The sequence below is a fragment of the Podarcis raffonei genome, chromosome 9 (assembly GCF_027172205.1).
Source record: "Podarcis raffonei isolate rPodRaf1 chromosome 9, rPodRaf1.pri, whole genome shotgun sequence".
Taxonomy (NCBI): domain Eukaryota; kingdom Metazoa; phylum Chordata; class Lepidosauria; order Squamata; family Lacertidae; genus Podarcis; species Podarcis raffonei.
This window is the reverse complement of record NC_070610.1, coordinates 12,661,798-12,685,554: the sequence shown is the minus strand read 5'-3', so window position 1 is coordinate 12,685,554 and position 23,757 is coordinate 12,661,798. Positions and strand designations below refer to the sequence as shown.

At 44.2% G+C, this 23,757-nt stretch overlaps 1 protein-coding gene across 2 annotated transcripts in view; it reads left to right on the top strand.

Moving 5' to 3' along the window:
* The window catches only part of PPARGC1A (PPARG coactivator 1 alpha), a 630,855-nt gene that overhangs the window by 190,627 nt on the left and 416,471 nt on the right, over positions 1–23,757 (top strand). The window lies entirely within an intron of this gene.

The following is a 23,757-nucleotide window of genomic DNA, read 5'->3' as shown; positions in this document are numbered from 1 at the left end:
CAGGCATGCAAGCAGCAAGCCAGGGCGGGTCAGGAGCTCAGGCAGGAAAGCAGGGCAAGGTTCAGGCAGGAACTAGCAACCAACAATGCTGCTCCCACAAGTTGGGACTGGGGCTGGCTGGCTTTTGTCTGCCCCGAAGCATAGGGCGGCCCCAATCCTCTGGTGACTCGCCTCTCCTGGCCTGGAGGCGAGCACTCCTCCTGCGAGAACTTAGTTCCCTCTGCCTCTCTGCCCTGAGCCTCTGCAGCTCAGGAGAGGCTGGAGGGTTACCGGACCCAGAGGCAACCTCAGCTTCCTCTGACAGGGCTGAGAGTGGAGCACCTGCAGGCAATGGGTCCTCCATCACCTCAGGAGCCAGAGCAGACTCAGCTGATGCTGCACCTGAGGATCTAGCACAGGTGAGGACCCTTCAGGCTCATGCCCCAGCCTCGGCTCAGCTGGTTCTGGAGGCGGGGAATCCTGTGCAGGCTGGGATCCCTCAGGTTCAGCATCTGAGTCTGAATTCCAGGCCATCACAGACTGGCTTGGGCAGGTGAGACCAACAGTCAAGGAGGTGGTTACTGCTCATGCTGTAGAGGAAAGTTGGCGGAAGATGGGGTTCCGCTGCCTTTTGGGGTTATCTTCAGGAGACGAAAAGGCTAAAGAGTAAAACCCACACAAATCAGGAGTGGAGTTCCCTTCCGGAAACGCCAACAGCCAGGCTGGTGCCAAACTCATTGATCTGCTTTTCTTCGGACCACATCAATGAGGCCGAGAGGGAGGTCTTCTCTGGGCAGCCCAGGACCTCCATACACACTTGCTCAGGCTTGCACCCTAGGGAGGTTACTGCTACCATAGCAGTTTGACTTCACCCCCGGAAGTGTACTCCATTGTCTCTTGAGACAGACGGATGCCAGCGAAGCTGAATTTCCCTGTTTTTATTGAGCCTTCCAATCCGCACCACTAAGTGCTTTCAGGAAGTGGGGGAAATTTGCCTGCCTTTTTCAGAACAGGAGTTAGATTCAGCACTTCTTGCTTTGGTTAATAATAATAATAATAATAATAATAATAATAATAATAATAATTTATTATTTATACCCCGCCCATCTGGCTGAGTTTCCCCAGCCACTCTGGGCGGCTTCCAATCAAGTGTTAAAAACAATACAGCATTAAATATTGAAAACTTCCCTAAACAGGGCTGCCTTCAGATGTCTTTCAAAGAGAAGATAGCTGCTTATTTCCTTCACATCTGAAAGAGAGTGTTCCACAGGGCGGGTGCCACTACCGAGAAGGCCCTCTGTCTGGTTCCCTGTAACTTCACTTCTCACAATGAGGGAACCGCCAGAAGGCTCTCAGTGCTGGATCTCAGTGTCCGGGCTGAACGATGGGGGTGGAGACGCTCCTTCAGGTATACAGGACCGAGGCCGTTTAAGGCTTTAAAGGTCAGCACCAACACTTTGAATTGTGCCTTAAACGTACTAGGAGCCAATGCAGATCTCTCAGGACTGGTGTTATGTGGTCCCGGCGGTTAAAACATTACAAGTGTCTTTTCTTTTTCTTTCTTTCTAAGCCTCAACGGCTCATACTGTCATGAGGCAAGACCGCATTTTATGGGCGTTGAGCTACAATGTGGGGGATGGGCTGCAGTTTCCAGGGGCATTTTTAAAGCATTCTTCTGACTTCTGTTGAACTTCCCACATGCAGCTATAGATGGGGATTTGTGTCCCCCTCCAGTGAATTTGACTGCTGCCTCTATGTAACACCCTTAGCATTTATTTTCAGGGCCAAAGCTCAAAGTACTTTTCACATGCTTGCCGTAAATGACACGGCAAATGGATCTGGCGAATCTGGAGCAGGATAGTAATTTATACAGTGCTTCCCAGGGATACTTCCTTGTTTATTTCCTAGCACACAATTTCTAAAATGCTATTTTCAATACTAGCCATGCTCTGCTTAATAGGAATACAGTTGTACCTCGGGTTACATAAGCTTCAGGTTACATAAGTTTCAGCTTACAGACTCCGCTAACCCAGAAATAGTACCTTGGGTTAAGAACTTTGCTTCAGGATGAGAACAGAAATCGTGCTCTGGCGGCGCAGCAGCAGCAGGAGGCCCCATTAGCTAAAGTGGTGCTTCAGGTTAAGAACAGTTTCAGGTTAAGAACGGACCTCCGGAACGAATTAAGTACTTAACCCGAGGTACCACTGTACTTACAAATATGTAGATATATTCTCTCTGTGTTACGCCTTTCCTGTATCCTGATATACCTCTCCTTCCAATAGTACTCTGCAAAGTTGTGTTCCATAGACAGTTCCTGTTTAACAAGATTATTTTCTCTTGTGCTCTGAAAATCCAGCAAACCTTGCAAAACCGTCTGATCCTTAGCACCATTCCTCCTCCAGGGACTTTACAAAAAACTCCTCTCGTCATTGTACCTCTACAGGAGACTAGTCAGTCTCCAAAGGATTTAGACTGAAAATGGGCCTGCTGAGAATAGAAGGTGCAGCAGAGAAATGTCTTGCTCTCTGTGATGATGTTTAGTTTAGAAATCTTCACTTCAAAAGCATCAGGTCCTTTACAGCCTTCTGCGTAATTGAGCCTGAATGGCATGAAGGAGACGAGTTAAGCAATAAAGAGGAAATGGCCTGTGTGAGGTCCCTGGGACCAAAATCTCTCGATGCCACTATGAAAATAAACCCAGCGTCTGAAATAAATGCAAAGTACGACACTACGGAGAGCGTGCATGTATTTCGTTTACCCTGGCTGAATTAGGGGTCCTCGCTTTTTCTTTTCAACATCTTTTGTATTCTTCCAGTGTTAGTTTCTGTGCTGTGAGGATGAATTAGGATTTTGTTACATAGTTTGGAAAAAGAATGTACGGTGGTACCTCTGGTTACGTACTTAGTTCGTTCCGGAGGTCCGTACTTAACCTGAAACTGTTCTTAACCTGAAGCACCACTTTCGCTAATGGGGCCTGCTGCTGCTGCCGCGCCGCCGGAGCACGATTTCTGTTCTCATCCTGAAGCAAAGTTCTTAACCTGAAGCACTATTTCTGGATTAGCAGAGTCTGTAACCTGAAGCATATGTAACCTGAAGCGTATGTAACCCAAGATACCACTGTACTAATTGACACTGAAAGACCCTCATTTAACCTTTCGACAGTCACCAATTCACAAATGAGCACACTGGGGGCTGGCAGGGGCTGCTTTCTCTTTCCTGGTAATTTTTCTGGTGCACTGAGCTAACCCATGGTTTGGCTTAGTGTGGTACCCACACCTGGGCACATGGTTTAGCTCCCTCCAGACAAAACATGTACTGCAACCAACATGTGTTCTGTGGTTTACAGGTAATAGTTTGTCTGGATTCAAATGACATGCTAAGCCATGGGTAGGCGACCTAAGGCCCGAGGGCCGTATCCAGCCCAATCGCCTTCTAAATCCGGTGTGTTTTTACATGAGTAGAATGTGTGCTTTTATTTAAAACGTATCTCTGGGTTATTTGTGGGCATAGGAATTCATTCATTCGCCCCCCCCCAAATAGTCTGGTCCCCCACAAAGTCTGAGGGACAGTGGCCCGGCCCCCTGCTGAAAATGTTTGCTGACCCCTGTGCTAAGCAAAGCCACAGCTTAGTGCATTATAGTCCTAAGAAGAAGAAAGCAGCTGCACCCTCCTCTCTGGGATCCTGCACATATGCTCATGTGCACTAAGCCATAGTTTGCCTCAATGCTACATGTGAATGAGCGCATTAAGAGCTTGTTGTGCTCATAAAGCAGGAGTTGCGCTCCAGATATCGTTTGCCATCCTGGCTGGGGCTGGTGGGAGTTGGAGCCCAATATCTGAAGTTCAGCAAGTCCCCTGCTGCTGACATGAGGGCTGGAAACTGGTAGTTCTTGGAACTATTAAAAGTTTTATTATTTCTTTTAATTTATACAGTGCCTCTTTCCTCTGATTAATCTCTCACTCTGCTGTTTCTGCATTACTTTGATACCAGCCTCTCAATTAAAGCCGAGATTGCATCTGTTGTCTCATTCCTCTGCCCTTATCATTTTGAAATTAATTGCCCTCGGACATTTATACAGTCGAGTCCATCCCTGAAGAAGTGCCTTAAGTCATATTTATGTTGCTGTGCCTTGTCTAATTAATTGAAGTATGTGTGCTGCTTCTTGTTCCCTTCCCCTTCCCCTTTCATTCTCCTTGTGTTTCTGTTTACTTTATTTTACTCCTTGTGTGTCTGTTGACTGCAGGCAAAACTTTTGTTGTGCTCATTCCATTGTATCGAATCTTCTCTGGTTGCTTCCAATGCCTCATTGGGCATGCATACTACCCTGAAATCTCCCACCAACCCACTGAGCTTCCTTCCTGAGACCATTTCACCTTCCCAGAGACACCTCAGTTTCTTCCCCCTTCCTCCTCCACCCCAGTTCCTGCATTCCCTTTCTCCCATTACCGCTTCATCTCCATTTTGAAGGAACTGGGTCCTATTCAGTCTGTGGGAACTTTATTTTAGTGAATTGCAGGTCACATGCAAACCATGATTTTTACTTTCTAGGCAGATTGTCCTAAAGCAGCGGTTCTGAACCTGTGGGTCCCCAGGTGTGTTGGACTACAACTCCCATCATCCCTGAGCTCTGGCCTTGCTAGCTACGGGTGATGGGAGTTGTAGTCCAACAACATCTGGGGAGCCACAGGTTGAGAACCGCTGTCCAAAAGGTATGAAACGTTTTTTGTATCTCTTCATTCCAATTAGTGCATTCCTCCTCTCCCCCAGTTTATGAAAATTGTGTATTCTCCCAATTAACACCAGTCTGGATTTACTGGTTTGTTGCTTTTTTAAAATTGTTATCATATACAGATGTACTTCGGGTTACATACGCTTCAGGTTACAGACCCAGAAATAGTGCTTCAGGTTAAGAACTTTGCTTCAGGATGAGAACAGAAATCGTGCTCCGGCGGTGCAGCGGCAGCAGGAGGCCCCATTAGCTAAAGTGGTGCTTCAGCTTCAGAACAGTTTCAGGTTAAGTACGGACCTCCGGAACGAATTAAGTACGTAACCAGAGGTACCACTATAGTGTGGTTGCTCTTGCCGTAATGTTTATACCACTTCGTGGATTTTAAATGAAAAATGGTGTAAAATTATTTTTGAACAAACAGGACAAACCACGAATGATGCCGTTTTTATCATGAAGTAGAAGTAACGACTCTCTGGCCTTGTTTTCAAAAATCTTTCTTTTATTGATTCTTCCTTCTTAAACAAAGCGTATAACTTGGTCGCAGCAGCAGCAACAGCATAATCCTGACTTTCGCTGCTTCCTCTGTGGCTTGTGCAATTCATGCTGGGAACTACAGAGATGTTCGATGTCTGCTAGGGCAATGATAGGAAGGAAAGGTTGAGCAGACATGTTATAAGGCTGGTTGACTTGAGGAAGTTTCTGCACCCCCAGTAAACTTTGCAACTGCCTTATCTCTTTTTTGTGGGAAAAGGTGGAGTTATCCTGTCAGGATCACTGCCACACAACAAGAGGCTGAGGGACAGGCCAAGCACAGATTGCTATAAGAGTGCTTATATCCCTTGTTCAATAGTTCCTTATCTCTCCGTTAGTCCCTTCACAGCTGGCTAACCATTTCCACAGATCTGTGCCTTTGTCCCTGATATCTTTTCTCTTCTATACGTCTCCCGACTTTGAGGATCAAAACTGATAATTGGTGGCATAATCCATCTAGTTATTTATCTAACACTGTTTATATACATGGCATGTTATAGATTAACGAAAGAAGGCAGGGCATTCTTCCAAAAAAGTTTGTGTTCTTAATGTTTCATTTCGACAGTAGGAGAAGCAGCAAAAAGAGGAAAAGGAGTCATGAGGATAACAGAGGAACGAGTACACGCTTTTGCACATATTCAGGCTTCATATTAGATGTGTGTGAGGGGGTGAGGGTTAAGGGCTTGAGCCTAAGGATTCATGGCAAACAAGGGTTTCGAAGATGGCCGCTTGTATACCCTCCCACATTTGCGTGCTGAGGTCCCCCAAACACCCCTACCCCAATAACTCACACATCACACATAATTTTTGTTTAAGGTTTTTGGCATAATTTTGGCCACAACTTTATTAAACATACAAGATGTGAGTGGTTGCTTAGGCATTGGTTATGACTATCTGTCCCCCCGCCTGGGGACAGAACTGACTCCCGGATTCCAGCGAAAGCCAGTGTGGGGAAACAAGATCGGGGATAACTGGAGCTGTGCCGCAGGCCCTCACCTTCTCCCCGCATGCTCCCAGGAGCTTACGCGGCCCGCACCCGATTCCAGGGGTTTGGACGAAAGGATGGTAAGCCCCTGAATTCCTTTAACGGAATTCCCTTGCAGCAGCAGCATTTTTGAGGGGCAGGCACAGCCGAATCGATACCCCTCCTCCAACCAATTTAAACCAATGCCTAACCGCCAACCTTACAAGTTGTGACGATTTGCTACGCAGTAGGCAAAAAACCAAATGGCACCCACTAATCAGCCAGATGGCAAAATTCCTACCGGGCCCCTGCCCCAAAGCAGACGACCCCATGACAGGCATAGCAAGGTCAAAGCACAAGCCCAAAACAAGGGAGGGCGGGTGGGTGATCCGGTGCCCACAGCGAATGAGAAAGCAGATCGCTGTGAGCACTGCTTAAATAATCGCTGTTCCCGCCCCCAAATTGGCAACATCAATTTTACCCCAGCAACACCATCAACCAATCCTTGCCAGGCCCCTCTATCCTATCCTGCCTAGCAGCTACCGCAACACGCGCTCTCTTTTAATGAGAACACGCTTTATCCAATGAAAATTTGTTGTTGTTGTTGTTTAGTCGTTTAGTCGTGTCCGACTCTTCGTGACCCCATGGACCAGAGAACGCCAGGCACCTCTGTCCTCCACTACCTCCCGCAGTTTGGTCAGATTCATGCTGGTAACCTCGAAAGCACTATCCAACCATCTCGTCCTCTGTCGCCCCCTTCTCCTTGTGCCCTCCATCTTTCCCAACATCAGGTTCTTTTCCAGGGAGTCTTCTCTTCTCATGAGGTGGCCAAAGTATTGGAGCCTCAGCTTCAGGATCTGTCCTTCCAGTGAGCACTCAGGGCTGATTTCCTTAAGAATGGAGAGGTTTGATCTTCTTGCAGTCCATGGGACTCTCAAGAGTCTCCTCTAGCACCAAAATTCAAAAGCATCAATTCTTCGGCGATCAGCCTTCTTTATGGTCCAGCTCTCACTTCCATACATCACTACTGGCCAATGAAAATAGGGACATCCAATTCTCCATCAGGAAGTTCTCCTTAATTTGATCTCACTGCACACATAGACGTCATATACACATCTACACCAGTCACCTTCAGCCAGTTACAACAACTCTGCTGAACCAACCTCGCAGGATTGTTGTAAAGAAAAAAGGTGTGATGGAAGGGACCGTGTGCAAAACCTTCCACAGATATGTGGAATGAAGAAAGATTTTAGTGGTAAGCTGCCTTGAGTCCCTGTCAGAGAGAAACGCATAATAATAATAATAATAATAATAATAATAATAATAATAATAGAAGAAACATAAATCCTATTGAACTCAGTGGGACGTAGTTCTGGGTAAAAAGCTTCAGATCACAGTGTAAGGCTGCCCAGTCTTTACCCAATTACCTGGGAGTAAGCTCCATTGGGGACACGGGTGGCGCTGTGGGTTAAACCACAGAGCCTAGGACTTACTGATCAGAAGGTTGGCGGTTTGAATCCCCGTGACGGGGTGAGCTCCCATTGCTCGGTCCCTGCTCCTGCCAACCTAGCAGTTCGAAAGCACATCAAAGTGCAAGTAGATCATTAGGTACCACTCCGGCGGGAAGGTAAACGGCGTTTCCGTGCGCTGCTCTGGTTCGCCAGAAGCGGCTTAGTCATGCTGGCCACATGACCCGGAAGCTCGGCTAGTAAAGCGAGATGAGCGCCGCAACCCCAGAGTCGGCCACGACTGGACCTAATGGTCAGATGTCCCTTTACCTTTTAAGCTCCATTGAATACAGTGGGATTTACTTCTGAGTAGACAAGTTTCAGGCTCCATTTACAATAAATGAATCAACATCTCCCCATGCTTCCTAAGAAATGGCTGCTGAAGCTTTGGAATTAAATAATTTAGAGTAGATTGGTGACCTTTTCCTTCAAAATTACAGGAACGGCTTTGTATGCCAGCATCACCATTTTCTTAGTTTGGTGCAGGTATTTTATTTTTAGGATAAACAGGACTCCGTTTATGCAGCTACACACACCCACACCTCACTTTTAATTGTTCTCCAAGAAGTGAAGGGGAGGAAAAGAAAAAATTGGGACATTCCGGGATCAAATCAGAACCTGGGACGGCTTCTGTACAGTGGTACCTCGGGTTAAGAACTTAATTCGTTCTGAAGGTCCATGCTTAACCTGAAACTGTTCTTAACCTGAGGTACCACTTTAGCTAATGGGGCCTGCCATGCCGCCGCCACACAATTTCTGTTCTCATCCTGAAGCAAAGTTCTTAACCCAAGGTACTATTTATGGGTTAGCGGAGTCTGTAACCTGATGCGTCTGTAACCTGAAGCGTCTGTAACCCAAGGTACCACTGTAATTCCAGAACTGTCCTTGGAAAATTGAGATACTAGGAAGGTATGCACTTTCTTTTCTTTTAGACATCTGCCAGCATAGGTTAATCTCCCTTACTGGTGAGGGTTCATGTGGACATGCTGGAATCATGCACGTACAAAAACAGATATCCATGGTATATGCTTTGTCCCTGGCTAGATGTAGTAAATAAAAGTGGAAGTAAAATAGATTAGGAGGACAGATGTTCCTCTTACAACCCATATGCCCTGTACACAATAGTAATAAAGAAATATATTCACTGTTGTTCTCACTGGTGCTAAATTTCCTCCAGTGGGGCAACGCGCTCTAATAATAAAAACACATTTTCTTAAGCAAGGGAGCCTAAGATTTACATTGGCAGTAAGTCACTACTTCCAAATGCCATCAGGCGGAATGTCAAAGATAACTGGGAGTCTCCCTAGGATAGCTGACTCTGCACGTAAACTGTAGCCAGGTGGAACCTATGTCCTATTCATCTTCATTTTCTATTTCTGTTGAAGCATTTGTATTAATGGCAATGTGATCTTTTATTTCAAGGACTTGTTTTATATAAGCAGAGTGCGGAGGAACTTTACTGAATTTTTAGTTATTTCTCCCCTTCTTCGGTGAAATAGCAGGTGCTCTATATACAGTTCCTTGCTATTATTGCATCATTATTTCTTCAGTCTCCATGTCAGGATGTGTCTTTTTATTTTGATAACATCCTCTTTGTTCTAGGATCATACTTCACAAGCAGGGGGACAACTCGAAGCTTATTCACACATGCATGTTCAACACATGGTGACATGCATGTATGAATGAGGATACAGCCATGCAGAAGAATAGAATGGGAAACTGGGAATGAAGTGATTGAAGTCTTGGGATTGTGCAGTGGTATATGCCGGTCACCTTCTTGCGACGTGGGGCTTCCTGTATCAATGTAAGACAGCAGGGAGAGAGCTGGGCTAGAACATTTCTCTCTGATGTGTTAGCTTTCTTCTTGCAATGAGTTTTCATGGGTCACCTTTCCAAATGACATATGCCACTTGCTGACTGAAGTAGTGTGGGGTCAGCAAACTTTTTCAGCAGGGGACCGGTCTACTGTCCCTCAGACCTTGTGGGGGGCCGGACTATATTTTGAAAAAATAAATGAATGAATTCCTATGCCCCACAAATAACCCAGAGATGCATTTTAAATAAAAGGACACATTCTACTCATGTAAAAACACGCTGATTCCCGCAGGCCGGATTTAGAAGGCGATTGGGCCAGATGCGGCCCCCGGGCCTTAGTTTGCCTTCCCATGGTTTACTTAAGATAAAGGTAAAGGTAAGGTAAAGGTAAAGGTACCCCTGCCCGTTCGGGCCAGTCTTGCCAGACTCTAGGGTTGTGCGCTCATCTCACTCTATAGGCCAGCGCTGTCCGCAGACACTTCCGGGTCATGTGGCCAGCGTGACAAAGCTACATCTGGCGAGCCAGCATAAAGGTAAAGGTACCCTTGACCATTAGGTCCAGTCGCAGACGACTCTGAGGTTGTGGCGCTCATCTCGCTTTACAGGCTGAGGGAGCTGGCGTTTGTCTGCAGACAGTTTTTCCGAGTCATGTGGCCAACATGACTAAACTGCTTCCGGTGAAGCAGAGCAGCGCACGGAAACGCCGTTTACCTTTCCGCCAGAGCGGTACCTATTTATCTACTTGCACTTTGACGTGCTTTTGAACTGGTAGGTTGGCAGGAACTGGGACTGAGCAACAGGAGCTCACCCCGTGGCGGGGATTCGAACCACCGACCTTCTGACCGGCAAGCCCTAGGCTCTGTGGTTTAGACCACAGCGCCACCCGCGTCCCATATGGTTTACTTAATCACCTTGAAATTCTGTTGCCTCGTTCTGGTAGGAACACAAGAAGAGCCTTCTGGATCAGGCCTGTGGCCCACCTAGTTAATCATCCTGCTCTCCACAGTGGCTGACCAGATGCCTGTGGGGACCTGAAAGCAGGACTCTCCTTTCATGAACTTTCCACCAATGGTATTTGGAATCATCGCCACCTCCAGCTGTGGAGGCGGAACATAGCCATTCTAGCTGGTAGTCATTGATAGCCTGATCCTCTGTGAATTTGTCTAATCCTCTTTTACCCTCATCCAAGTTGATGGCCATCACTGCCTCCTGTAGGAGCAAGTTCTATGGTATAACTACCGTATTTTTCGCTCCATAGGACGCACTTTTTTCCTCCTATAAAGTAAGGGGAAATGTGAGTGCGTCTTATGGAGTGAATGGAGCTGCGCAGAGAGGTAGAGCTGCACAGCGTCCCTTCAGTGAAGCGGGAGGAGGAACAGAAGGGACTTCTTCTATTCCTCCTCTCGCTTCGCAGCAAGGCGCCTGTCCTCCGAAGCCGGAGGAGGAACAGAAGGGTCTCCTTCTGTTCCTCCTCCCACTTCGCAGGAGAGGCGCTGAGTAGAGAGGGAGAACTGCGCAGCGCCCCTTCAGCGACGCGCCTGCCCTGGCTTCTGCCTGAAGAGGCTTGGTGCGGTTATCCCAGAAGCCAGAACAGCCACATGGTATCCCAGAAGCCAGATCCCTCTTGCTGTTCTGGCTTCTGGGATTCAAAATATTTTTTTTTCTTGTTTTCATCCCCCCCCAAACTGAGTGCATCTTATCATCTGGTGCATCCTATAGAGCGAAAAATACGGTATGTGCTGAAGGAAGAATCAGTTTCTTTTATCTGCCCTGAATCTCCCAGCATTCAAGTTTCATTGAGTGCCCATGAGTTTCAGTGTTAAGAGAGCAGGAGAAAAAACTTTTCTCTATTATTTTTCCACCTTCGCCGCATTAAGCAGTTGGTCCCTTACCTTTCTCGCCCTGATCTGGCCACAGTGATCCATCGACGGTCATCTCCAGGGTTGACTACTGTAATTCGCTCTATGCAGGGCTGCCCTTGAAACTGTCCCAGAAACTCCAGCGGGTGCAGAATGCTGCAGCGAGGCTCCTCACGGGGTCCCTGCCATGGGAGCATATTCACCCAGTGCTTTACCAGTTGCACTGGCTCCTGGTGGAGTATCGGGTCAGGTTTAAGGTGCTGGTTTTGACCTTTAAAGCCCTTTGTGGCTTAGGGCCCCTGTATTTACCAGTTCGCCTCTCTTCGTATGCCCCACAGAGGATCTTAAGTTCCATGAATAATCATAGTTTAGAGGTCCTGGGTCCTAAGGAAGTCAGATTATCATCCACCAGGGCCAGGGCCTTCTCATTGATGGCTCTGACCTGGTGGAATGCTCTGTCCCATGAGACCAGGGCCCTGCAGGATTTAACTTCCTTCCGTAGGACCTGTAAGACAGAGCTATTCCGCCTGGCTTTCAATCTGAACTTAGCCTAATCTTTTATTCCCCTTCCTTCCCTCCCCCTCCCCTTTTTATGAAGATTACCCGCTCTGGATCCCACAGCTAATTCTCTCCTGGTCTCCTCGCTGACCCAAATAGGACCAATTTAGCCAGCTCGGCGTGGTGATCTTCTAATGTTTCTTGGATGGATTTCCCCCCTAAATTGATTTTTGAATTCTGAATTTATTGTTATTCCTGTTTTATACTGTATTTTATGCTAATTTTTGTTGCATCAATTCAGTGTTTTCAATTTGTTGTTAGCCACCCTGAGCCCGGTTTTCTGAACCGGGAAGGGCGGGGTATAAATAAATAATAATAATAATAATAATAATAATAATAATAATAATAATAATTATCTACGTTCTCCATGCAGTGCATAATTTTCTAAACTTCTATCATATTGCCACTTACTTGCCATTTCTCTAAACTAAGAAGTCCGAAATGCCACAACCTTTTCTGATAGGGGACTTGCTCCTTTCCATGGATTGCTTGGGTTGCCACAGATGGGAATTCCAAATCAGTTCATCGAATGACAGTGCTTTTTAATGGAATTTAGTGGTGACTAGTTTGCAATTTCAGAAGTCCTGGGGAGAGCTCCCACGTAGAGCTCCCAGTTCTCACAAATGAGAGAAGGCTGTTGGGCTGCCAACCTTATGGCTGCCCTGCATGGTCCCATTGTGATAGGCTGGGGAATGCCGTTATCTCTGAACTGGAAATGGCAAGGTAGAAAAGGGGAGTACTTGGAATATGGAATTTTACTGCCTTCTGTTTCACTCTATATTTGCCTTTATGAAACAGCGTGCCAACATACCATATGAAGTAGCATATAAAGTCTTCTTCCTTTATTAACTACCGTATTTTTAGCTCCATAAGACGCACCGGACCATAAGCCGCACCTAGTTTTTAGAGGAGGAAAACAAGAAAAAAAAAATTCTGAACGAAACAGTGGATGTATGATTTTTGTGGTGCATGCTGTGGCCACAGACATATGATCTGATGGTGAATTTGGGGTGACCCAATGCAAAAATCCTGAGGATCCATGTGGATACGTGCTTTGTCATCACGTTTTTGCACCATTGCAGCCCCAGGAAACAGTGGATGTGTGATTTTTTTGGTGCAGGCTGTAGCCATGGACATGCTATGTGAACTGATGGTGAATTTGGGGTGACCCCAGGCAGCCTCCGCTAGCGTCCCTTGTCTCTCTTCCAATCCCACTGATCAGCTGTTTCCTTTCAACACTCCCTTCCCTCTTGTTTGCCTTAGTGTCTTAGCTGGAGCAGTTTTTTGCTCCTCCTTTTCTTCTAATTTCTCTCCTTATTGCTTTAGTCTTCCTGTTTCTCCCCTTTGCAAGTTTGTTGTCTTTATCTCCTCCCTCTCAGGCAGCCTCCTTTATCTCTAGCAGCCCTTATCTCTCTCCCTGATCGGCAAATGATCAGCGGCTTTGTTTCAACACCCCCTTCCCTCTTGATCTGCTTTTCGCCCCTGGGCAATTCAGCTCCAGGGACCACGCATTCGCTCCATAAGACACACAGACATTTCCCCTTACTTTTTAGGAAGAAAAAAGTGTGTCTTATGGAGCGAAAAATACGGTACCTTGGGTCACTCCTTTCAAGAGCATGCTGATGGACTTGGCTCCATTGCCATGTGCTAGTCTCAGGAATCAAACGCAAGACAACTCCAGTTAAATTCCAGGAAGTCCAGGTGTATTACAGGTGAGCAGAACAAGCCACAAGCTCTGGCACCTTACTCTGTGTGTCACTGAGACAACTTGTAGGATAATTGGACTAATCTCTGCTGCAATGTCAATCTTGCAGATTGTCAGACTGTACTGTAGCCTCAAAGAGTCAGGAGACCTAAGACGCCAATAAGGTTCCATTTGGCCTTCTATAAATGCTGACTCTGGACTGGCACTTGAGCACAAGACAATTAGAATAGCCGGGCAGGGAGGCAGGTGGATGGATGGAGTTTGAAGAAGGAAGGAGGATTAAAGAGCCAGACAAACAAAAGCAGCCAGGAGGGCTAAATAGCAGCCCCAGCATTTGAGAAACACAAGTCCTACCCAAAGCCTGACTGTATTTGCCAAGAGGCGTGTTAAAATGCCAGAGTGACCAATCACACTGCAACTTGTGGTGGTGGTGGTAAGAAATCTCATTAGCTATGTAGTGCCAAAAAAGGCCAAACTGAGGACTTGATCGTGACAAAACCTAAGCTACTGCATTCCATTATAGAAGCTGTAAACTCCAAAGATGAAAGCACAGCTCTTGTTACATGATTATGTACATGTTTATATGTTTATTCCTGACCTGGAGAAGTATCAAAGAGTTTACGATAAAAATGCAATGACCCACAAAAGTTAGGCGACGATTTGTTAATTTATCCGCTAATTTAATCAGTCATATGAGAAAATTTGATGAAGTTTTCGCCTCTATCGATCTTAATTGCTAAATTAAAAATTAGCCTTTCAGAAGACAGGGGAAGAATGACACATTGGATGCAATGAAAAATTTGAAGAGATCTATACCTGCAATAACTCTCCATGAGTTTGGTATTCTACAAGGCGTATCCCATTCATCCAACCCATCTGCATTGAATTTATCATCAGCAGAGCAGCTGGGAAATGGAGGTCAAACTTCATTTTAGTCTGCAACTTGTTAAAAGCAACCTGCAAAAGGTAGCTGACAGGTTGTTATTTTTATGCATTGGAAAACAGAAAAGATAAGGTGCTATCCTCAATATGTTCTTTGCCCCACACCTGTTGCCGTGGGTCTGACATGAGTACTCTGCTTTGGTTGTATTTAGGTTTTTAGAAGGCTCATTAAAGCTAAAAACAAGATAGATTTCCTTCAGATGGGCAGCTTCAGTTCAGCACGGTCTGCTGAGAATCTTCTTTCAGCATCTGAAGTTCCCAATTTATCACTAACTATTCATTTCTTTTGGAAAGGGAAAAAAAAAGGCCCACCTGCAAACATGACATTTTTGACATGCTCTTTCTTTTGATTTCAGTTCAACTCATCTTGAAAGTCATCTGTTAATGGGGATTAATGATTCTTCAGGAATTTTGATAGTTCAACAACTTTGGGGAGATAGGAAGAAATCCTATCACTAAACGAGAGCAAGCCCCTATGTGATTGTGTAAATCCCGAAACATGCAGGAGATAGAATTCAAATATCCAAACAAATGTTCTTCTAACACTCAGTGTATTATGAAATGCAAGATCAAATAGAAACAGAGAAGGATTAGTCTAGGATTAAGAATCCTTTAAACATATGAAGTGCATAACCTTCAGCATGTCCGCTCCTTTCACTGTTTGTAATTTTAGTCCCATCACTTCTGGTAGCACATTGATAACTGCTGCATTGCAGCCTTCTTCACGTTTGGTCTTTTACGATTCAGTGCTACTTTTGGTTTGGTTCGTGAAGATTGCTGTGAGACCTTATCTTGTCTAATTGTTATTACTGCCATCTGCATTACAGTATAATTACTTTTCAAAAAGAGCATCTCTCTCCAGCTAACATTTAAAGACACTTCCTCAGCCACTAAATTGCAAACTTACAGCACAAGTCAAAGCCTAAGCTTATAAATATGAGCTAATATTGTAGCCTATATTTCTTATAGTTAACCCCCCCTAAAAATATTAAAGATTCATATTTCAGTCTTTCCCTCTCTCCCTTCAGTGGACCAGTCTGGTATAGACATTGGCCCCATGAATGCTCTCCAGGGCAAATTCCCCCTCTCTTCTGCTGTCACCTCTAACAACTTCATTTAACACTTGGCTTGCAGATATACCAGTATCAGAATTCCCATCTTTAGCATCAGTTGCAAACCTACTTCAAACCCGGATAAGATAGGAACAAAAAGGTATTTGACTGGTGCTGATCAGACAACGAAGTAGGTGGCAAGTAGTTTTTCTGGGGAGAGCATTCTGTAACACATAAGCACAGATAGAGAAAGCAGTCCTTCTGCTACTCACCAAGGGAATTTGAAAGTAAAATCAAGCATTTTGAACTGGGCCTGGGACCTTGGGAATTTATAATGCAGGTGGTATAGAAAACAGATCCTATAAATCTTTTGCCTTTTACTTAACAACTTTCCGATTTGTTCTTGATTCTCTTCTGTTAACGTATTCTGATCAAATGGCTAAATAGACACACCAGGTTTCTTTGAAGCTATGTTATGTTAAAGAGAGGTGTGAAGAAACAATATTCAACTCAATGACAAGCTGGCATGAAGAATAAGTAAAAAAAAGAAAGAAAGATAAATATTGACGCAACCTTGTGAACATAATCAGTTAACTAAGCTTAGAAGACTTTGAAAAAAATATTTTAGAATATCTAGGTATCTAATGTTCTGTTTTGAAGACACAGAATGCCCTTAGGGTCATGCTCAAGTGCGATAATATCTTTAAGCTTTCCAGTAATTATGTATCACAAATTAGAGCTGTTCTAGTTATTCTCTAGTTACATATGTATGATTTTGAGGGGCAGAGGGATCAAGATGTTCTTGTCAAATCCTATATTACCTTAAAGAGTAAAATAACAGAGAAGGATGTTAAAAAGGCACCCAGAAAATGCAGATGACAGGGAAGGAAAATGGAAAGCAACAGAGGGGAAGTACCATGGATAAAATGATAAGGCAATGTAGTAAAGCATGACAAAACTATGATGGTTTGCATAAGTAATGAGAATAGGATTTGTGGTTTATAAATTGCTGTTAAAATTCCCATTTGCATGTTTATCAGAAATCTCATTTGCTTAAATAAAGCTAGCTTATATAAGCATGCATTTTAATCTATGTACATCACTTATTTAGCATAGATGTATGATCATAGTTGTACTGATTCAAGATACTACTGCACCGTAAAGCCAGTTAGAGGATGCTGTGCATTGCACAGGGCCAGTCCTACCAGTAGGCAGAATGCGATAGCAGCTTCAAGCAGCTGGTTTTGAATGTCACGAAAGGGCAGTAAATATTTATTCATTTATAATTGTATTTTTACTATCTGGGAGGGGTGGAGCTCCTGTGGAAGGAGCTCTTTTTACTGTCTTATGCAAGTTGACTTGGCGTGTGTGATTTCCTGTTTTGTTCCAGGCAACAAAACAGGTTAGGCTATTCATTACACTTCTTTTAGAAGACTTATATAGTACAGTGGTACCTCGGGTTAAGTACTTAATGTGTTCCAGAGGTCCGTACTTAACCTGAAACTGTTCTTAACCCGAAGCACCACTTTAGCTAATGGGGCCTCCCGCTGCCGCCGCGCCACCGGAGCACGATTTCTGTTCTCATCCTGAAGCAAAGTTCTTAGCCCGAGATACTATTTCTGGGTTAGCGGAGTCTGTAACCTGAAGCGTATGTAACCCGAGGTACCACTGTACGGAGGACTGGGCCAAAACTAGAAAAACAAATTTCAGTAGAGATAAATGCAAAAGGGTGCGTTGAGATAAGAATAATAAGATGCACAGATACAGGATGGCTGGCACCTAGCTTGTCAGTACTACATGTCAAAAGAGTCTAGGGGCTTCAGCAGACAACAAGCTGAACAGAAGTCAGCACTGTGATGCAATGGCTAAAAAGACTGTTTCGATTCTAGGTTGCATTGACCACCTAGTGTCTAGATCACAAGAAGTAATGGCGCCTCTCTGTAATTTAAAAAGGCAATACAGTATTAATCTTCAAATATTTTAAAGGCTGTTACATAGATGATGGAGCAATGTGGTGCATTTCATTATGTTTTTTAATAAATGCTTTTTATTGAGTTTTCAAAAAACACAAACAAACAAAATAAACACTCAAATATTCCACAATCAGATGTCTGCTTATTTTCTAAACACTCTATCGCGTGCGGACTTCCCTCCCTCCCTTCAACAGGTTTTCGTATTATTCTCTTTTCCCGCAGATTCTTAATTACATTCTATCCATATCACAAAATTTATTTTAATCCTACTACAGTCTTTAAACAGTTGCTACTTATATATTCAACAAATTTTTTCCACTCCTTTTTGAACTTTGTTTCCTCTGGGTTCCGGATCCTATGTGTTAGATTTGCTAATTCTACATATTCAACTATTTTTGTCTGCCACTCCACTAATGCTGGTATTTCCTGAGTTTCCATTTTTGGGCTACTAAGATTCTGGTGGCAGCCGTAGCATACATAAATAACCTCTCGTCTGTTTTTCTTATTTCGTCTCCTATCAATCCCAGCAAAAGGGCTTCTGATTTTTTTGGGAAGGTATATTTAAACAATTTTTTCAATTTGTTATCAATCACATCCCCCCTTTTTTTCATTTTTTCACATGTCCACCACATGTGAAAAAACTCTCTGTCTTTCGTTTTGCATTTCCAGCAGACTTTACTTCTCACTCTGTACATTTTTGCTAGTTTGACAGGTGTAATATACCAGCGGTACATCATTTTCAATGTGGTGCATTGCAGATGTTGTTGGACAAAGAGGGTGTCATATCCACTGCCCTTGCTCTTGAGGGAGGGACCTGAACCAACAACTTCAAATTGCAAGAAGACGGATTTCGACAAAAGATCAGGATGAACATTTTATTGGTGTGGGGGGGAAGGGCCCTAGCTCAGTGGCAGAGAATATGCCTTCCATGTAGAAGGTCCTAACTTCAATCTAGGTAGGGCTAGGAATGTCTCCCTGTCTGAAACCCTGGATAGCCACTGCTAAGCAATGTTGGTAATAGTGAGCTTCCTAGCCTATGCACTGTACATAGTATCAACCAGAACAGAAGCATGTTGGATTTTAAGTGAAATAGATTAGTGGCTTTGCTTTAGTGGTGATTATCCATAACGAAAGGTGAACATCAGTAAGCAAATTAGCACATAGGCATATTGATGGCTGCCTTAAACGTTAGGTCATGTGGCGCAGTCAGACATAAAGGTTTGAATGTGACTCAGTCTAAGTTTCGCTCAACTTCTACTTGATGAGTTTGCTTTATATGTACAGGGAAATTTAAAAGGGGAGTAGGGTGGAGTTGCTCTCATACAATTTATTTCCCATTGCAGATCTGTGGTGGCACAGATGGTACCCTTTGCCCAACTGAAATCTGGATTGGTCTTCTGTTATGGTTTTGGGGTATGATGTTCCTAAGATGAAAAAAAGCAACAGCCTTTAGTGATTTCTGTTATAAACACACTTTTCTTAATATGTGGGAGCATATTTGCATGATAGAAATTAGCCAAATGTGCTTGAATTTCTATCTCTGCAGGAAACACCTATTGCATTTTCAAATTAACAATCACTGCAATTAATCTAAACAATCGCTCCTACACATTGGTACTATTGAAAGTCATATTTCTAATTTACATGTCCAAATTAGTTTCAACTTACTTATATTGAAGGAAAATAGATTTCTTTTTTCATATAATTAATGTAGTCTGCAAATGTACTGTGGATTAAATTTATCATTGTAAGGATCTTAAGATTCTAATATTTTTGCAGAGGCATAAAAAAGAGTAGCTATAATTATTTCATTATGTATGTATAAAAATAGGATGCGGGGAAGAGTGCATGCTTTCCTTCACTGATTACTCTTAATGTCTCCCAAATTTCCTGATTTACAGTATTCTCCAAGGATGCAGGTTTTTCTAATTGAAGTGCAGCAATTTGCATATTTTTAGACCTTGTGAAACAGTTAATTGATATATCATACTTATACAGTACTTAATATATTTTATGCATTTTCAGTAGGGGAGATGACTTCTATAAGGCTATCACATTTTGCAAATAATCTTAAATTTACAAATTCGTGATTTTTCTCCCCCCCCCCTGTTTGTCCTGTCCTCTTAGAATGAAGTAAAAATGCGATGAGGAAGCAATTGGTACAGCACAAAAATTTAATCCTATCGGTACCTTGACTTGTTCTGTGCTGGCGGCAGTCCTCAATTATGCAGAGGTGGTCAGGCTGTTCTAGCGATCAGGGTGTCTTGCACTATTCCTGCACCAAATTACAGCTCTTTTTCTGTTGCAGACATACCCTTTACCATGCTGATACCCCCATTAGTGTGTATGTCAGTTCTTCAAGTATATATACACCTTCCTAGCTTGTCCTAGCCATCTCCTTTCCTTGGATAATAGTCTGGCAGAAGCATATAGGGAGGCAGCAGAACTCCCCACAGAATGCCACAAGCACTGATATGCTGTGGGCATACTGATAGGTTGTGGCCAACATGTTGACGATGATCAACATTTTGAAAATCCTGTTTTCGGATTTTCTTGGTAGTCGATCTGGAACTATGCATGCACCAGATGTCAGCTTCCTAGTTGATATGGAAGTATGTTGGGTCCTTATTTCTGTGGAGAGACTTGCATGTGTTCTGCAGCCCAAGCAAGTTGTGTGTGTGTGTGTGTGTGTGTGTGTGTGTGTGTGTGTGTAGCACACTTTTGCCTGCCTTGCCTGTTCCCTTCCTGTGTCTGATCAGATGGCAGTGCACTCCCAGTTATGCAATGCCGGCATCATCAAGAAGAGAGCAGTACCAGTCCAGCCATCTAGACACATCACCACTATAGCCAGGCATTTGAAGGAAGGATTGCGGAACAGGAGAGAGGGCCAGGGCCTTTTCAGTACTGGCCCCTACTTGGTGGAATGCTCTCTCACAAGAGACTAGGGCCCTGTGGGACTTGACATCTTTCCACAGGGTCTCCAAGACCGAGCTGTTCTGCCTGGCCTTTGGTTTGGACTCAGTCTGACCCTTATGTTTCCCTCCCCTTATGGTCTTGATCTATTGGCACTTTTAAAATGAGGCTGCATTTTAAATTGCATTTTAACCTATATTTTAAATTGGTGTTTTTCCTCCCCTATTATGTTTTTACTGTGATTTTATTGGTCTTAGCTGCCCTGAGCCTGGCTCTGACCGGGGAGGATGGGGTATAAATAATTTATTATTATTATTATTATTATTATTATTATTATTATTATTATTATTATTAACCAGCCCTGGTTCTATTGACCAACTTAATTTTCTTTCCTTACCTGCATACAATTCCTTGTTGCCAAGCCACTGATCTTAAAAACTCAACAACAGTCTTTCAAAATCTGCCATTTTAGAGCACTCAGTATAAAGAATGCAGGATGTATTTCATAGAATCAGAATCACACAGAGCAGCAAGCAGTTATCAATGTCATGGATGCTTTAGCTGAGATTCCTGCAACGGACAAGATGGCGCTTGGGTCCTTTCCAGCTTGTAAGATTCTATGATTCTATGAAATGGTGGTTAAGCACTGCCTGAAGGCCTGTAAAAATGGCTGGTGTGGGTCACTCTGGCAAGATCAACCTGGATAAATAAATGTAAGGACCAATAAAGGTGTACTTACATAGGTAGCTGGAAGAAAGATAACCTAGGTGAAATAATGGAAACTTGAGTGATGCCCTATTTTGAGTCTCTAAAGTTGAAGAATCATCATCCAATTTAGTACAGTGGTACCTCGGGTTACATACGCTTCAGATTACATACACTTCAGGTTACAGACTCAGCTAACCCAGAAATAGTGCTTTTCCTGGAAGTAGTGTTTCCAGGTTAAGAACTTTGCTTCAGGATGAGAACAGAAATTGTGCTCTGGCGGTGCAGCAGCAGGAGGAGGCCCCATTGGCTAAAGTGGTGCTTCAGGTTAAGAACAGTTTCAGGTTAAGTACGGACCTCCGGAAGGAATTAAGTACTTAACCTGAGGTACCACTGTAAGTATATGCTGGAAGCCGCCCAGAGTGGCTGGGGCGACCCTTTCTGATGGGTGGAATACAAAATAATAATAATAATAATAATAATAATAATAATAATAATAATAATAAATGTGCCACTTGAAAACCCTGAGAAGCTCCTACGCCAGATTTAGGGTGGTGTGGGTGGTTCCCTGGCCAAGTCAAGAGCGTGCAGAACAGAAAGTGAGAGGGAGGAGGGCAAGAACATAAAAAATATTGAGAGGGGGTGCCACATGTTGTCCTCTTTCTGGGTGCCATATTATTGCCAAAGTTCTCCCCTGCCTATACAGTAATGCTAACCTAGTGGTAGAGTACAGTGGTACCTCGGGTTACATACGCTTCAGGTTACAGACGCTTTAGGTTACAGACTCCGCTAACCCAGAAATAGTACCTCGGGTTAAGAACTTTGCTTCAGGATGAGAACAGAAATCGTGCTCCGGCAGTGCGGCAGCAGCAGGAGGCCCTATTAGCTAAAATGGTGCTTCAGGTTAAGAACAGTTTCAGGTTAAGAACGGACCACCAGAACGAATTAAGCACTTAACCCGCGGTACCACTGTACTGGGTCCAGTACCAGGTTCACAGACGTAACATAAGTATTCACTTAATCCCTTAGCTCTGGTATTGGATCTGGCAATGGGTGGGGCAGCTAGGACTTGCCACAGAGATTATTTAGCATCATTCATTTGGCTCTAGTGTAAAGCACTCTGATATATTTGCTTTTAGAAGCAAATCAAACAGGGAGATATGGCTCCACTCAGCTTTCCAGGCGGCTTCAGCCATTGCAGTATAAGGTATGCCTCGCTCCATGACAGCTAAAATGACTGCACATACGTTTTGATTCGGATTGTTTGAATAAATGACAGAAAAGCTGGGAGCAGACAGGCTAAGAATAACAATGAATGAGAATGCTGAACCGATTCTCCAGGGCAGGACTGGCTGAAGACATTGAGCCGTTTGAGGTGAAGCTGACCAATTGAATTTTACTTCAGCCCTGGCGACAGGACAGTATTTCACACCCGAGGGCAGCAGGCTAGCATGGAAGGCGCATGGCAGACATGTGGCGCAAGCAGCTCTCTCTCCCAACGCCTCGCAATTCCACCCCCAGCATCTTCTGCCCCATGTGCCCACTTCATTCTGCCTAATTAAGGGCTGCCAACTTGGCACTTGGTGACAACAGCCACGAAATTAAAAGACGCCTGCTTCTTGGGAGAAAAGCAATGACAAACCTAGGCAGCATCTTAAAAAGTAGAGACATCACCTTGCCAACAAAGGTCCGTATAGTAAAAGCTATGGTATTCCCAGTAGTGATGTATGGAAGTGAAAGCTGGACCATAAAGAAGGCTCATCACCGAAGAATTGATGCTTTTGAATTCTGGTGCTGGAGGAGACTCTTGAGAGTCACATGGACTGCAAGAAGATCCAACCTCTCCATTCTGAAGGAAATCAGCCCTGAGTGCTCACTGGAAGGACAGATCCTGAAGCTGAGACTCCAATACTTTGGCCACCTCATGAGAAGAGAAGACTCTCTGGAAAAGACCCTGATGTTGGGAAAGATGGAGGGCACAAGGAGAAGGGGACAACAGAGGACGAGATGGTTGGACAGTGTTCTCGAAGCTACCAGCATGAGTTTGACCAAACTGCGGGAGGCAGTGGAATACAGGAGTGCCTGGCGTGCTCTGGTCCATGGGGTCACGAAGAGTCAGACACGACTAAATGACTAAACAACAACAACAACTTGGCACTTGTAGATGCCATGGTGCCCGTGAAGGCTTTTACTGGTGCTGCAGACTCTGAGCTTTCATTTTCTTTCTATACTGAGTCAGAGGAGTGACTCAGTATAGAAGCCTAGGATTGGGAGGCTGGTGTAGTACACTCCAAAGATGCTCTGACATATTTCCAGAGGCAAGCTCACCTAGCATGGAGTGTAGCATCCTGGTATTTCGGGTGCTGGATACAGTTAAGATCTTGCCTATGTCATTGGTGTGCTGCTGAAGAAAAGAATTCATTACTGATCTGGCTGAGTTGGTCCTGGAAAGTGGTTTTCCAAACGGCTGAGGGCACTGGGGACAGACTACTGCCGGCACATAACTCCGATGCTTAAAGTTTA